This window comes from Grus americana, chromosome 23, assembly GCF_028858705.1.
Source record: "Grus americana isolate bGruAme1 chromosome 23, bGruAme1.mat, whole genome shotgun sequence".
NCBI classification, from domain to species: domain Eukaryota; kingdom Metazoa; phylum Chordata; class Aves; order Gruiformes; family Gruidae; genus Grus; species Grus americana.
Window position 1 is genome coordinate 2,999,931 of NC_072874.1, and position 15,582 is coordinate 3,015,512.

Genomic DNA, 15,582 nt, shown 5'->3' on the forward strand with positions numbered 1-15,582 from the left:
CTGGCACGAGAGAAGCGCGCGGGCTGGTCGCTGCGGGGACCTGGCTGCCCCACGCTTTGACTCCAGCTCCCCGGTGCCGCCTTTGCCCACAGCAGCCGTCGCGAACACGGACGGGCTGAGCTTTGCCCTGCCCTGCGGGAGCAGCCGTGCCGGCCGTGCGGCGCTGAGCTCCCCAGGCGGGTGGCCCACCGCCGATGGCACCCTGAGCGGCGGGAGCGGCTGCGGGCTGAGCCAGCCGCTTGGGCTTCTCCTTCTTCTGCAAAACTGCTTTTCTCTGCCTCTGCGCTGCCTGGAGCCAGGCTGCACAGAGTGGGAAACCCAGCCCTGCCCTTTGCGAGCTGCAGCCCCAGCTGTGGGAGCGGGAGGGTCGGGCAGCCCAGGGGCACCCAGCCCCGGCAGCGCCTTGGTGCCCGGTTACTTGCAGGGGTCTTTGCTGAGCCGACTGCGCTTCCATCCCATCGCGCCCCTCGCCCACGTGCCGCACGGTCAGGCCCCGTGTGTGCTCCCGTCGGTTTCTGGTCTGAGCTGGAGGAGAAGCGAAAACATTTCAGCAAACTGTTTTACCAGAAAACATGCAAGTGACTTTTTAAATAACAACAGCCAAATGAAAACAATGTGGGCTTCAAAGTCCGTCCTCAGGATGCTTTGTGGTTCACGGGCTTTCAGACAGCAATACTCCTTGCCATCCCGGGAAACGCACCCAGAAATACCAGCCCCTTCCCGGGGCGCAAGCGGTGCCCGTGGTGCCCCTCGCCGCTGAGGTCCGGGGAGCGGGTGCCGGCAGGGCTGCCAGCTGGCGGCACCTACGCTGGGACGCCTGGGATTCTGTCGCCGCGCAAATTGGCCGTTCAGCGGCTTCCTCTCTCCTGCTCTTTGCCAGTAACGCAGGCAAGAGCCCTGCCGGTCAGCGTGGCCACGGCTGTGGCTGCTCTAAAGGTGGTCTCCTGTTACCGAAACATAAATGTTGATGTTTGAGGCGGGGAGATGCTGATGGAAATGGAGCCGGCCCTGTTTGTTTGTTAAAGCAGCTATTTTAAACAAGTTCTGTTCACACAGCTTGCAGTTCGGAAGGAAGTTTTCCCAGCCATAATATCCTAGCTCAGCGCTGGGCAGACAATGGTTCAGCAGTTGCCCGGGATTAGCGTGGTGAAATCACCCTGCGCAGCCTGGGAAGGGCGTCTGGGAAAGGGCAGCAGTGGATTTTGTGCCGGGGAGGCCGGGGAGGGCAGGAGCTGCCTGGGAGCCTGGGTGCGGACGTGGCGGTGGCAGCCTGGCTCGGAGCAGGGCACCACGCAGCCACCCCGGCTGTGGGGTCCCCGCCGAGTGCTCCGGGACAGCCCTCCCCAGGCGCTCAGCATCTCTGCACCCTGCTTTTTTCCCCCAGGAAAATGGTTAAATGCAAAACATGGTTTTGTTAAAATACTTCCCAAAGCAGTAAACCTGAAAACGGGGCACCTTGTCCCCAGCAGTGCCGGCAGCGCCTTTGCCCTTCGGCAGCGCTGCTGCTGCAAGCAGAGCCAGGCTGTGCTGGGGTGATGAGCAGAGGTGCCCCCAACCTCGCTGCCCGGGCTGGGGTGGGGGGGGGTGTACGATCGTCCCGGAGCCACCTCTGCCCACGCCCCGAGCACGGCCGTGCACCGAACCCCACGCCGTGGCCGGCCGGGCGCCGAGGGCCTGGCGTCACGGCCGCTGCTCCCTGGTGCGTTTACTTTGGGAAAGCAGACAGGGCTCTTGGAGGGTGGCGGAGGCGGCAATGCCAATTCCTTTATTCATTACAGCCTCGTATACAAATAAAATCTTTACAAGCTTGCCTTGAGCTTTTAAAAATGCCGTTTAGGACATGTCATTTGTATTGTCTGACTTCGGCTTCCTTGCACCACGGCTGATCTCAGAGGCAGTAAAACACTGCTTCCACGTAAAACCCAAATGAGTTTATTTTATTTGCTGGGGCAGGGCGAGGGAAGCACTTACCAAGCAGCTTCCTTGGCTCAGACATGACACCCTGCTGCCCTGGCCAGGGTCACCCTGCCCGCTGGGGACGTCTCACCCCCTGTGAGCACCCTGGGGGTCTCAGGGATGGGGGGTGCGCGAGGTCCCGGCAGAGCCTCCGCAGATGCTGCTCCCACCGACACGGGTGCCGGGCCACGGTGCTGGTCTGGCCACGTTCCTGCTCACTTCTGCCCACAGCAGGATTTCCCAGACATCGACGGCTGGCACGTGTCAGCACCCCATTTCTGGGGGCCCCAGCCCTCTGAGGCGTCCCCGCCGCTCGCAGCCCTGTGCCCAGGGTGTTTGTGCAGAGGGCCATGGGGCAGAGCCTCCCGCCACCTCACATGTTTCCACTTGGGACGTCCCAGTGAGTGGCCATGGCAATGTCAGCGATGCCACAAACATCAGAAGAAGATGCAGAAGATTAAAGCGAATAAATCTCTGCCATCGCCTCGGTTGCTCTGCCAATGCCAAGGCGTGAAAGCTCTGACTCCGGAGGTGCACATGGAAACGCTCCACTGAGGGGAATTAATTGCAGGAGCACTGGCCCGTAGCATGAAGATTTTTTTGTTAAGGGTTCAGATGAAGCTTTCTGTTTCTTCCTTCTCTTCGTGAATCTTATTGTGATTAAATTAAAGGAATTCTCGTTAAAATGTTAATATCCTTCTAAGACTGTTTGTTGTTTTTCTCAGCTGCCTCTGGTCTCTTTAGAGCCTTTGCTGCCTTTTCCGAAAGTTTTCCAGCTCTTCCTCCCTCTTCACACTGCCCTCCCCCCTTTTTCCGAAGCAAACTGGAAAGTTACAGTTGTGGTTGACTCGTGGCTGCAGGCGGTGAGTCACGCCGAGGATCCCCACTTGCAGCTCGTAAACAGGAGGGATAAACACACGCTTCCCCCCGGGGCCCGGGGCTGCACCCGGGGGCCTCGCAACGGGACGGGGACGGGGACGGGGATGGGGACGGGGATGGCGATGGCGATGGGGATGGCGATGGGGACCCACCACCGCCCATGCCTCTCTCTCCCCGCACGCAGGGCAAAGCCAAGGCAAAGCCCGTATCCTCGTGGCCGTGATGGAGCCGTGGGTCAGAGGAGAGCCTGGGCGAGGAGCTGGGGACCCTGCCTGCCCCGGCCCCTGCCTGCGCCCCTCCAGCAGCACTGGGTGTGCGGGGGACAGCAGCTCCTGTCCGTGTTGGTCCTGCTGCCAGGTGTGTGGCCACCCCCGACACGACACATGTCCCCTGCTCCCGTGTCCCCGGGCCACCAGCCGCCGCGTGGGGTGAATGCAGAGGCAGCTTCCAGTGACTCGGCAGCAGCGCCCAAAACTTACTAAAAAGTTACTGAAAAGTAGAGGAACGATAGGTTTTTTCCACAGCTAAGGAAAAAAATGCTTATTTGCGGGCATTTTCCATTCAGGAGCATCCAACGCAAATACATTGCTCCTCTGTGAATTCCTAAGCATATGGTATTTTGTGCTGTTAGAGTTTAATATTCTTTTCATTACTGATATCTAATACAGACAAGTCTTGAGGGTTACACAAAACATATGCGAACCTAATTTGTTTTTACTGCACCACATGTTTTTACTCCCTGCATCATTCAATTAGCTTTTTTTTTTTTGATCATGTGATCAGCAAAAACTTAATGCTATTTTTAAGCATGGTAAGAAAGTGAAAAACACATTTACTGTGACTGCAGAGTAAGAGGAGTGTAGGTCCCGCTCTACAAAAGCAACTGTTACAGCATGATAGCAAAACGCGATCCTGCTGCTGTGAAACTGGCATTTCTTTAGCAGTTTAACTTGTCAAAATACTGCACTGCTTGTGAGACAAATTCCTAAGAATTCTGGTTTTGGAGTAATTTATCTGATTGACAGAGATGAGAATGGGCTTTGCAAATATGTAGATCTGTGGCCAGCAAGCCACCACCTTCTCGTGTGCCACAGGGAACTCACCATCTTCCTGCCCTTCATCCTGCTTGGGAGACTTCTTCACCTTCTCTTCTGACATCTCTCTGGAGAGGTGGACATTAATTTATTGAATACATCATCTTTAACGCTCCTTTTTTTCCCCCATAAATTAGCCAGGTGTTCACATGGGATCCATATTTGTACAGGGGATCCAGAAGGAGAAGTTAGTTGTGGTCACCACGCCAATGCCCATGAATCGGTGCTTTATTCTCTGCTCTGCGGTTGCGTCCCCAGTCAGTCACTCAAGTTGGAGTTGAGTTTATTTGGGCATTTTGGAGTCTGGATATGAGGGGATCAGGGAAAACAGGAGAGGTTGGGTTGCTGTGTGCAGGGCAGCTCTCTGCTGCTGGAAGAGAAAGCATGTGGAGACGTCGGCTGTGTGGGCAGGCTCCAGAGATGCTCATTGCCATGCAAGACAGGTTCCTGGACACAAGTCCCTGTAATGCGAATAACCAGTGTGAAATCACAACCAGCCTTAGATGTAGATGGGACTTTAGTCAAAATCTGAGCTCTCTGACCTTGATTGCTGGAGATCCGCGGGAAAAGGGAGGACATTTGCCTACCCACTGGTGGGGCAGAGGGAGGGAACTGTTGCCCACCCACCTGATTCCCTTTTGGATGCTCATGGCTGTACAAGCCTCCTCCACGCCAGAACGGGTGCTCATTGCCCAGCTCCTCGCAGGCGGCAGAGGAGAAGCAGGGCGCTCGGTTGGGATGGTGGTGCCGTCCTGCTGCCGGCTGAGGCCATGTGCCGGGAATGTGCCCCAGCAGGTCAAGGAAACCTGAGTCCCGGCGGCTCGTCATGCCGCAGAGCTTCAGACAACCCCGAACGCAGGAAATCCTGGTGCTGCCACATGCTGTATTCCCCGTTCACACACATGTGCCTTATTAGCAGTGTCAGAAGCCTCCAGCTTGTGGGTGACTGCTAACCACAACCACCAGCATTAACCTCCTGCTTGGGGGTCATTTGCAACAACCCACAGAAATGCCTCAGAATTGGGCCGTGTTGAACGAAGCTGGTGGGTTCCTAAAAAAAAAAAATAAAGCGCTTTATTATTTATTTATTTGTGCCTTTGAGAATTCTGCAGGACAGTAATAAAAGTGCAGTGGTCATCTGGAGCCTTCCAGGCTGGGAATCCCAGTGTGGCCGTAGTGCAGGACAGCTCCATGCATGGGCTGAGGCCACGGTCGCCGGGCTCTGCCCGCTGCGTCGCAGACGTATGTGGGTCCTTGCCGACCTTCTGATGACCAAGTGATCTGGTGTCAAAACCATCCAGCCATCCCAGGATGAGCCTGGCCGCAAGCCGTGGCAAACCCAGTCGCTGCAGAGCGTGCTAAGCACGTTGGGTACCAGCCCGAGGCGTTCGGGGCAGTAACGCGTATGGACATTGGCAGTGGGAGATCAAAACTGCACAGACCAGAGAGGAACAGCGGAGAAGCCAGGAGACAGCGCGTGGTGGGTCTGCAGAGCTTCGGGATGCTAAACAGAACTCCAGAAGAAGGAGACAACTGCTCCTTGGACAGTGCTGCTTCCGTGGGAAACCACAGCGCAGACCTCGCCTCGGCAACGGACCTGCGAGTCTGCAGTGATTCTTTGGGGCAGCGGCATGGCCAGCAGCCCCACGGGACGGGCATGTGCCACCGCGCAGGGAACTGCAGACTCAGGGCAGCACGTCACCAGCGCTCGGGGCACTGCCAGCTCCCTGCTAACTCCGCTGGTGGCTCAGCACGTCCTGGATCGTGGGTTTGCATGCTGTTCTTGAGAACATTAGCAATGCTCCACCTGCCCGCCCAGCGGGACCCCTGCGGTCTGTGGGAGCCGTGCCATGAGAAACGCACGGGAGAGTGCTCCCCCCCACGATGAACTGGAGCAATATAGCAGGAGCAGCTTGCCTAAGCCAAGGAGAAATTAAATCTTACATTACGTAACGTTGCATCGCATGGTGGAAGGGGAAAACAGGATGACCCAGCAGCTTTCTCGACGCAAACGTATCTGCTCCCTCCGGCAGGAAAACTCTAGAAACTGAAGTCAGGTGTCACCGTGGGACCCCCAGCTTGCACAGCAAAGCCGAGGCCAGGTTTGCCGCGCACAGAGCGGAGAGGTTGGATGCCATACGAACCACGGGGTGCTGCACCGTACATCTGTGTCAGATACTCCCAGCATAAATAATCCATTGTGCTCGGGAGCCTGAGTCAGGCGTGCAGCTGGGTTCTCCTGCAGGTCATGACTCATTTGGCCAAGATGCTGCATCTGTGTCACAGAGTACATCCAACCTGAGCCTCTTTGTTGTGGGCAGGGCCTGGTCTTCCAAGAGTTAAGGGTAATTTGAATGATTCCTTTTGTTTAGATTCATTTCAGGTTTCGTGATTTCTGTTATTGCTGCATAAAATCACTTGCAGGCGCTCGAGGTGGGGGCTGGAGGGAAGGATAGCTGTAACAGATGTGAGCTAATTGGAAGCACAGCAGCAGCAACAGCAAGTGCTGCACGGCTCTTTGGGGGCTGAGCGCTGCCACAAAGGCTTCGTCACACCCTGTTTGCGAATTGCACTGGCCGTGCGGAGAGACTGGGAACGGGAGGACACGCCAGGGCAGGATGAGGATGCTGAACAGCGAGGCTCTGCACTTCAGTGAACGTCGGAGCTCTGCTCATCCCGGGCCACCGTCGGCCGGGGGAAGAGCACCAGGTGGTGCCCAGCTCCCAGCGCCACGGCTCAGCTTTGAAGTTGGATCATTCTGATTTCCATTTGGTTTACAAATAAAGCTGGCTGAGCAAAGGCAAATATGATAATTACTGCAAAAAGCAGACTGTTCTGATTGCGGTGGCTGCCTGGGATGTGGATAAGAAATGGACCCAGAGGCCTCTTCACCAGTGCTTCAGTGGATGGGCCGTGTGCTGCTGGATGGGGACAGCCCCAGCATGGCTGCCCGGGATGGGATGGAATGGGACGGGATGGGATGGGATGGGACGGGACGAGATGCAATGGGATGAGATGGGATGGGATGGGACGGGATGGGATGGGATGGGACGGGACAAGATGCAATGGGATGGGATGGGATGGGACGGGATGGGATGGGACGGGACGAGATGCAATGGGACAAGATGGAATGGGATGGGATGGGACCGGATGGGATGGGACAGCAGGCATGCCCAGCTGGGAGCCTGCCTCCAGCGTGAGTCGTTGCTTCTAACACAGGAGGCTACAAAAGGATTTCACAGAAAGAATCAGGGATAGGCACAGACCCTCTTTTCCCTCACTCCTGCAAAGCTGGCGTCTGCAGCAAGGGCAGCACCTCTCCGTCCCGTAACCCTGCTCGCAGCGTGCGGCTGCTTGGTCTGCGTCCCCTTTGTGCCATTGCACGTCATTTCACCAGTGGGTCCCACTCCAGCTCCCCAGGGTGTAACTGGCCCATGTTCATATTCAGCTGGCGGGGCAGCAATCTGCCTTTCACCGGGAGTGCGGGCAGCAGCGCCGGGAGCCGTTAGACGACCTGGCCTCTCCTGTCCATTCCGGAGGCGGCTGTGAGATGCTCAGCTGTTCCTGGGCTGAGGGCAGGATCCGCATCCTGCCCTCTGCAGAGGGGTGCTGTGTTAACAGACATAACTTATCCATGCCAGGCACGAGCTGGCTAGAACCTGCCTCATTTCCAGAGATCAGAGCAGAAGCTGTTGTTCTTCTAATACCCGCAGAAAGGGTCCCATCACGCTGGGAGACGTGCCGGTGCTGATCAGAGCGGGGATGCCCGCGACCTGCCACAAACCTGTGCCTCGCACCACGAGAGGGGTGAGAACCTAAGGAGACCATACAATAAAAATTCAAAGCATCCCAATCCAATAACCAGATGGAGCTGCAGGTGCTAATGAGATTGTGCATTGTCTGTTGTTCCCCAGCTTGCATCTGTCAAGAGCTTTCTATGCCCCACCATGGCAACATTTGCTTTAATTAAAGAATCTCCGTGCGGCACCAGAGGGCAGATTCACCCGGCCGGGATTTGCTGCATTCACCGAGTCGCTAGACAGTCTGTCTCTCGCCAGGGATTAGGCTCCGGGAAACTCTCAGGCTGCTTGGCATAGAAAAACAGGAGAGCTTCTGTGTGACTTTGAAGAACGTAGTTCAATTAACTTTTCTCACTCTCCCCTTGGGCCAGACACAGAGTGTGTCTGGGGGTTCACACCCCAGGCAGGTGACAAGGCTCAGGATTAATTAAGGAGCTGACATTCCCAGAGCCCCGCTCTCCCGGGAAAGCAGCCCGGTGCTGGGAGCCGGTGGTTCCCAGAGCTGCCAGCACTGCCCAGGGGGTCCCCAGCCTCCTGCCCGCCCCGGGACGGGGGTGAGGGGTGGCATGGCAGGCAGCACCTCGCTCCTCGCTCTCCGTGGCTGTACTGGAAAGTCACATCCCTCACCAAACGCGTTGGCGTGGCTGGAGAAACCGGACCCGCTGCAGGTCGAATGGGGGCTGCTGCCCCAGGCCTCCATCACCAGACGGGTGCAGCTGCCCACCCAGACCCCAGACACGGGGACAGGGCTGGCCCTGGCACGGACACCTGGGTAGGGGTCCCCCGTGTCCCCCCAAACCTACAGCTTATCCGTTAGACAGCGTCCAAAGCTGTCACCTGCTTGCAGCTGAGGCACTGCCCTGCCAGGGCTCCGTCCTTCCTGGACAGCCAGGACCACATTAAATGCCGAGAAATGCCAGGACTTCATTAAATGCCGAGGGGAAGGACTGAAGAGAGACAGGGAGAGCCTGGGGCCAGGGTCACATCCACCCTGCTCACCCTGGCCCAGCCTTCCCGTGTGAGCGGCATCTGGGGGCAACTGGCTGCAGGGTTGCAGGCGATGGATCCATCCTCGGGTACCTTCAGAGCATCTCTCCTTCTCTTTGGCTGGAGCATGAGAAGCTTTCTCCGCACCATCAGGACAAAATTCCCGCAGTTCATCATTTTCAGTTGTTCCCGCACTAATTGGCCTTGTACCAACAGGACACAGCTTTTACTGCGTGCTGGAAACAAGCCCTCAGCTCATCCCTCATCCCTCCCGGGCAGATCTGCTCGGCGAGCGTCTCCGCAGCCAAACGGCATCGGTGGCGAGGACCGAGCCTCCGCGCCCTGCCAAGGGCTCTTAACCACCTCCCGGGGTGTCCCCGCTGCCGCTCAGCAGCACCCTGGCTGGGGCTGGGGGCTCTCCTCGCCCCCCCCCCCCGGCACAGCGGGTTCCAGCGCTGCTGCTGGGCACGATGCAGCCCGGGGCGGGGGATAATGGGGGGTGAAGCAGGAGCCTTGACTGCCCCGGAGCTGCTGGGGTTTGGGGGTGCGTGTGCGTCTTGCTTGGATTTGGGGGTTTATTTCTGCAAAGCATGAAGAGTGAATGCCTTCAGCTTGGCCTCATGACTCGGCTTTCGGGATGTGAGCTGCTGGGATTCGTTGCAGTCGCAGTCCTCTTAGCAGCTGGTATTAACGAGTGCTTGAAGAAAACTTTACGGCAGCGATAGGAGAGGGAGATGAGTCTGCCCGTGTCCTGGCAGAGCATGTTGGTTCTTCTAAAATCACAGCACCTCCTGCAACCTGGTCAATTTAACCAAAATATCTTTCGAAAGAAATCTGGAAATAGACTGCTGACACTATCAAAACATCCTGTTTTGACATTTTCTGAATGAATCATTTTGATTTTTTATTTGGAATGACCTCACTGCCTTTTTTGGTAGAGTGAAATAGATTATATTTATTGAAAAGTTGTAACCAAAACAAAGCGATTGATTTCTGCCTCAGTGACACATTTCAGTCCCCCTCCCTCGAAATTTGCTTTGAGTTTTTATTTTCTGTAGTGGAGAATTTCTAAATATTTTAGTTTTGTTTGGACTTAAAGCCAGATTTTGCGATCCCAAGAGATGCTCGCCAGACCAGCCCCTCACGCGGCGGCACCGGGGGTCTCTCCCCTCCAGCCTCGGCGGGTGCGCAGCCCCGGGGTGCAGCCCCCCACGGGGGGTGGGGGGGTGGGGGGGGGGCCATCACCGGGCCCCCAGAGCCGAGTGGCCACAGCGGGTCCTACCGGGCAGTCCGGGGATGCCGGGGGCTGCGGGTGACCTGGCTATTAGCACTATTTGACAACTTGTTAGGATTAGAAAGCTCATCATAAAAATCTCCAAAATGAGCGCTTTTTGTGTGTGTGTGCAAGTTAAGCTTCTCTGCCCCAACCAGGAACAGATGTCTGAACTGGTTGATGAATTGGAAACATCTGAAACAACTTTCCAAGCTGAAGTACAATAAATATACCTTTCATCACGATCCCTGCAAGAGGGTTTTAGAGGCAAAAATCACTGAAGTGTTTAATATGGCCCACGGTGAAGAATCATTACAACAAATGAACTAAATTAAATGAGAATTTCTCCCCATTTTAGTGACTTTGCTGGGACTCCAGGTGCCACCTTTTGAGCTCGCAGCGGGAGTTTGTCCCGCCAGCCTTCCCAGATCGCTCTTCCTTGGCTCCGTACCATCCTCTCCCGTAGGCACGGGGAGGACGGGGAAGCCGGGCCGGCCCCGGCAGCGCAGAGCCCCGAGGTGCACCCAGGGTCTGCCCTGGCTGCGCGGGCAGGAACCGAGCGGCTCTCGTCTGCCGGGACATGGGGATCCGCATCCACGGACAGCGCAAAGGGAGGTGGGTGCAGACACACACACACACCCCCCCCCACACCCACACCCCCCCACACACACCCCCCTGCCCCCGGTGCCTCCAGAGCCCTTTGCGATGCTTCCACATCTGCAGAGGCTGCTGGTGAAGCCTGAGCTCTTCGCCCGCTGCCCCCACCGCCCGCCTTAACCCCTGAGCCACCAGCGCTGCCACAGCTGCCACCCCATGGGACGGGATGCGGGGGGCAGGGGGGGCTGCAGCATTTCCCCCCCAGGCGATGCCCAGCACCGGGCTCTCTGGGAGCGCATTGCCTGCCGAAAGCCAGCAGCGTTCCCGGGACTGCGCCATCCCAGCGCGGCACAGGGGGGCTCTGTGGCCGCCCAGCAGCCAGCCTTGTCTGGACCAGAAGCAATCGGCAAAGCATCCTTGTGCTTTAGTGCCAGGAACATCTGTCAAAGCCACGGAGGGCTGCCTGCCAGAGTTCAAGTGGCTGCCATTCTTGCTGTTGATCCCATGACCTGGATAGATGAGAATCTTTCAGCAGGAGTTGTCAGAAAGAGTTTATTTTTCCATGTCTCCACTTGGCTTATTCCATTGAGCAAAGTCATGTTCTATTGATTTATTCTGAAATCACATTTATTTTCCTTTAAGAAATAAAACCCAATATTTCTTCCCTTCAAAATTCGTGCACGTTGCACAGGATTTGAGGGTCAAATTTTCAAGCGTGAGTACATCCGTAAGAAGCTCCTGCGCTGGCAGGTAGCGTCATTTACACTTGGGAACCCGATAGCAGAACACGTGCTGGCGCTCAGCAAGCAAAGCGAGTTGCAGCCTTGCGGCAGGTCTGCTGCTTGGGTGGAAATTCGCTCCCGTTCCCGTTCTGCAGCAGCTCAGGGCTCCGCACTGGCGTCCTCGCTGAGGGACAAGTATCACAACCTGACAGGCGTGAAGGATTTCGGATTCTGCACTGGCGAGGGCTGTAAATTGATGTGAATAGATGAAAACAGAACAGAGACTGACTCCGGTTCGGTCTGTTTGGCTCAGGCTGCCCGCTCCGGGCTGGCTGCGGCCAGTGACCCCCCCTGGTCCGGATGGAGCTGCCAGTGCCCCCAAGCCCTGCAGCCCTGGCTGCCGCCGTGCCACCGCCCTGCCGGGAAGGGGTGGCAACGGTCCCGCGGGACTTGCTGGGGACACGCACTGGCACGGGCGCACCCCGGGGACGGGCGTACCCCCGCCTCCTGCCAGGGACCCTCCTGCCCTGGAGAGCGCGGCGGGCTGCGGCATCCCTGCGGTGACACCGTCCCCGTCCCGTGAGAGCGGGGAATGCGCGGTGTTACGTAACAGCTGGGTACCGGTCTCATACAAATACATTATCAGAACGGCTAAAACATCCCCCAACACGTGCTTTGACCAGAATGAGTCACTAGAACATGACTCATAAATAAAGCAGACACCTTTGATGTCTCCATTTTCAAACGCTCAGCGAGGCGGCCGGCGTGGCGAGGGCTGGGGAGCGCTCGGGCTATCGCACAGATGTCTCTAATGGGATACTTATGCTCGCACTTCGCTTCCACGCCATAAAGTGATGGTGCCCCTTCTCAAATGGAAGCATGTGTCCAACCTGCCTGGCTAAAACTTCCCCGGGGCCTGTTTGCTAATCCCCACCCGTGTTAATGGAGTGGCTTTAGCTGACGGGGGGGATCAGAGAGCCCGTCCCCGCTGGGGGATGGGGACGGCAGACCTGGACCTGCACCTGCAGGCGCTGCCTCTGGCCTCGCTCCCCGCATCCCCTCCGTGCTGCACCGCCACGGCCCGGCAGCACAAATCCCTGGAGCTCGGGAGAAGTGACCAGCAGCTCGGGGGGGGTCCCACGCACCCCTCGCAGCACCCGAGCCCCCTGAGCCCCCCCCAAGGCGGGGGGCTGGCCCCGGGGCAGATGCCGTCTTGTTCTCACACCCCGGGCTCGGCTCTGCGGCCCCTTTGTGCCGAGCCACACGTTGCTGGGGCTCCGTTCCCAAACGTCCGTGGAGTGACCCAGCAGCAGCGCCGCTAACGACCTGCCAGCTCCCCAGCTGCCTCGTCTGGCAGTTTTCATTTAACGAGCTGCATGTCCCTCCCGTCCAGCTGATGCAAACCGGCACCTTCTCCTGCGCCAGGAGACGCTGGGGACAGGGCAGTGACAATGCAGAGTCCGTTGTGGTGCTGACTGAAAACTAAATTTATTTCTAAATTTTTCTTCTATTCTGTATTCTTTTTTTTTTTTTTTTAAAATTCTATTTCTACAACTAAAAAATTCAAAAATCCCTCCCTGGCCCTTGTAATAGAAAGCCTGCTGCAGATAAGCCATTGCTAAGGCTGCCTCGTATTATGAGCGCCTACATGCAGTTGCTATTAAATCTGCAAAACACAAGTCAACAGGGTTGACATTTTCTCAACTGCGTGCCTTCCTCAGGATGCATTTTATTTCATTGCATTTTGTTTTGTTTTCTGGAAAGTTTCACCTGAAATGGTTCGGTTGCATCTGAGAATGAGACTAAGGGAAAAATTTTTATGATGTCTAAAAAAAATATTCCAGCAAACCTCTTCTTTGAGAACCCCTCATACTTTCATGCCCTGAACCAGAGGATTGAAATTTGGCAGAGAGCGGGCTTCACGTGAGGGATGCCGTTTTTGCTGTCCTTTTGAAAGAAAAATACCCACCCATATTTCGCCAAGCTGCACAAATACGCTGAAAATACCCACTCACGTGCTCGTCTTAGAGACGTGATCGCCGTTCCCCAGCCCTCTGTGAGCTCCACCTCTGCTGCGTTGGGCGTCGAAAGCATCTCGCAGCTCCTCTTGGTAGGTGGGGGGGCAGCCCCTGCTCCCGCCGGCATCTGCAAAGTACCTGGGTGCTCCATCAGCAGAGGCTGGGCAGTGACCCTGCACCCAGCACCCAGCATACCACACCCAGCACCCTGCACCCTGCACCCTGCACCCTGCACCCTGCACCCAGCACCCTGCACCCAGCATACCACACCCAGCACCCTGCACCCAGCACCCAGCACCCTGCACCCTGCACCCAGCACCCTGCACCCTGCACCCAGCATACCACACCCAGCACCCTGCACCCAGCACCCTGCACCCTGCACCCAGCACCCTGCACCCAGCACCCTGCACCCAGCATACAACACCTTGCACCCAGCATACAACACCTTGCACCCAGCACCCAGCACCCTGCACCCAGCACCCTGCACCCAGCATACCACACCCAGCACCCTGCACCCAGCATACAACACCCTGCACCCAGCATACAACACCTTGCACCCAGCACCCTGCACCCAGCATACAACACCCTGCACCCAGCATACAACACCTTGCACCCAGCACCCTGCACCCAGCACCCTGCACCCAGCATACAACACCCTGCACCCAGCACCCTGCACCCAGCATACCACACACTGCACCCTGCACCCTGCACCCTGCACCCAGCACCCTGCACGCAGCACCCTGCACCCCCATCCTGCCCCTGCCCAGCGGGATGTGGCTGCAGCCCTGCGGAGGGGAGCGAGGCCTCTGCGGTGGCACTAATTGGATCAAGGTGCAGCCAGGGTTTGTTTTCCGGCGGCCGCCTGGGTTCAGGCGCGGGGGCTCGGCCTCGTCCAAGCGCCCGCATGAGAACCGGCGCGATCTGAAGCAACTTTCTCATTTAAGAAAAAATATTTTGGAAGCCGCCACCTCCCTCCCCTCGCCAGCGAGTTTAGGGTTTCATAAAGCTGGCCTGGTAATGGGTTACAAATGTACCTATCAGTTTTACATTTGTTTTCATTCAGGCTCAGTGAACTCCACCGAACCTGGTGGTGGGCAGGGAAAGGCCCCCCCGGCCCCCGCCCCGCGCCCACTCCCCTCCCAGCACACCCGCAAGTGAATTGTTCTTCCATAATCTAAACCAACACTCCTCTCCGGCAAATTGGATTTCGGTTAAACCCTGTGACTTATGTGCAAATCCTCACAGCAGATCGCCTTGCGCAAAGCTCCCCGCGGGGCGCGGAGCCACCATGGACACGCGGAGCCAGAGCCTCCGCAGCTGGTGTCAATCGGCTCAGCCCGGCGGCAGCAGCGGGGCCACGGCATCACACCCCCCACGTGCTGGGCATCACACCCCAGTCCTGGGCATTGCACCCCCACGTGCTGGGCATCACACCACTGGGTGCTGGGCATCACACCCTGGGTGCTGGGCATCACACCCCAGTCCCAGGCATCCCACCCCTGGGTGCTGGGCATCACACCACTGGGTGCTGGGCATCACACCCTGGGTGCTGGGCATCCCACCCCAGTCCTGGGCATCCCACCCCAGGTGCTGGGCATCACACCCTGGGTGCCTGGCGTTGCACCCCAGTCCTGGGCATCGCACCCTGGTGTCCTTGGTATTGCAGCCATGGGTCCTGGACATTGCACCTCCAGTTAAACAGCAGAAAAATAATCCCAGCAATGAGAAAAAATAGCAAAGTCTGAGTTCAAAGGGCCTCATTTTGATGTCAGAAATTCAGAATATAAAAGTTATTGTGGTAAAATCAGTTCTAGGCATGGCAGGCACTAGCTAGATATCATAAAAGATATCTTTTTTCTGCACATTATTGAACTTTTGAAGATGTAATAAAGTACAGTTCCCAGATGAGTCAATCAAACAGGTCTTGTTTGGATGATGTGAAACTGAAACTAAGCAAAGTCACCCATTTCTAATTTAGTTACATGGTGATTACATGGGTTCTCAGCTGAAAAGCAACAAGGATTTTTATTTTCTATGATGAATGAACATTTTTGGTGTCTGGAGGAGCAGCTGTCACATAGCTTGGGTTTTTGCCAAGGAAGCATCGCAGAGGAGAAAGCTAAATTTTAGCTCAACTTTTTTTCCAATTTTGAGATTTTGAACCCGAAGATGACCGAGAAGCCCCCGCGTCCTTGGGAGCGCAGGCGGGGGTGCAGAGCAGGCAGTAGCTGCCACCGCCGCGACGAGTCTCCCCCG

The 15,582-nt window shown here is 56.8% G+C and overlaps 1 protein-coding gene across 1 annotated transcript in view; it reads left to right on the forward strand.

Moving 5' to 3' along the window:
* The first annotated feature begins 9,861 nt into the window (after positions 1–9,861).
* UTP11 (UTP11 small subunit processome component) overlaps positions 9,862–15,582 on the forward strand; it is a 261,807-nt gene continuing 256,086 nt past the window's right edge. The window contains exon 1 of the mRNA XM_054802160.1: positions 9,862–9,874. The gene's annotated coding sequence lies outside the window, so the exon portion shown is untranslated. The remainder of the gene's footprint in view (positions 9,875–15,582) is intronic.